General features: G+C 33.1%; 1 protein-coding gene across 1 annotated transcript in view; it reads left to right on the top strand.

The window, feature by feature from the left end:
- smchd1 (structural maintenance of chromosomes flexible hinge domain containing 1) overlaps positions 1 to 1374 on the top strand; it is a gene marked incomplete in the record, with an annotated part of 41856 nt that overhangs the window by 38333 nt on the left and 2149 nt on the right.

Below are 1374 nucleotides of genomic sequence, written 5' to 3'. Positions count from 1 at the left end.
GTCCTCCATACAGACGGGTTTGAATGTTCAAATCTGCTGTGGCATGAAGGCTTTCTTAGGCAAGATATCCTTCAATAAAATCTTCCTAATTTGAAAGATCAGTCTTCAGGTCAGCTCKTGGCAGATCCCCTTTAAAGCGATGGCCTATTTCTGGCTGATTTCTCTACATTTTATGAATCTATCTGCCTTAGATAACTGTCTTCTGGTCTTCAACTCAGTCTTTGGCTCTGAGTCCATCCTAATTATTCTGGGATTCACTTCAGTTTTTCTTCTGTTTTCCTCTTCCAATCTTCTGGGCTGACTTCCCCTTTCAATGGTTGGCTTTGTCACCGACAGGTTCAAATGGTCACTTAACATCTGGAGGAGTTGTAGAAGTTCATTTTCAACACATAAAATTTCCTGTTTCCTTGCACCCAGAGCTGACACTTTTAGCTCAAACAAATTAATTTTCACCACACTGGCAGCCTTTTAAAAATCTTTACCTAATAAACTTTAACATAAGATTATTTTATTTTAAATCAGAGTAACATTCAGCAGTCTATTGTTACAGAATAAAACAAAAACATGAATCAGATTCACTTCATGTGTTAAAATCATCTTTTCACTCATTTACCAATGATTAAACTATGCAAAACCAAAAGCAAAAATTCTCCCATAATCTACTTTTCTCTCATATTCTAAGAGAATCATCCTTTTTAACTTGTGCACATGAACAAAAAAGCTTTTTCTTTTCATTTGTCTTTTAGACCTTTAGTTCCTCTTTTAATGGGGCACAGTGAATTTCACTTTATTTCAACATTACAGCAATGTAAAAAACACATTTTAAGATGTTTACAGCAGGGACGTGGATTAAACTCACCATATTTTGACAGACTGGAACATTTTTAGACACATAAATAAATGAATTTTGTTTTTTCTTAAGCAGGTAAATACTTTTAAATATCTTCCAAAAGCATTTGATGTTCTGCTTAACCATAGCAGTTTGTTATATTTGTAAAAGTRAAATGACAGCCATCAAACATTGTTAAAGAAATAAGTCAAAATTATTACTATTATTTTTACAATGCAAATGCGAGCACTGTTGGTGTAATTACTCTTAATGCCAGAAGGGGGAGACAAATGCTAAAGTTCTTTAATCTACATTTCCAACGWCTTTCATGGTTCTCAAGATAAGATAAAACTTTATTGATCCCACTGTGGGGAAATGTGCACATTACTGCAGCTCAATACAGGAGAGGGTGAGAAGAATAAAGAAAGATAAATAAAAGAAAACAAAAAATGACAATATACACATGTGATATATAGTAATGTACATATACCAATGCACATATACACATAAACACATATGCATATACATTTATATACACATATATA

Source organism: Austrofundulus limnaeus, unplaced genomic scaffold (genome assembly GCF_001266775.1).
Source record: "Austrofundulus limnaeus strain Quisiro unplaced genomic scaffold, Austrofundulus_limnaeus-1.0 Scaffold100, whole genome shotgun sequence".
NCBI lineage: Eukaryota > Metazoa > Chordata > Actinopteri > Cyprinodontiformes > Rivulidae > Austrofundulus > Austrofundulus limnaeus.
The sequence above is the reverse complement of the archived record's forward strand: the minus strand, read 5'-3'. Positions and strand labels throughout refer to the sequence as shown.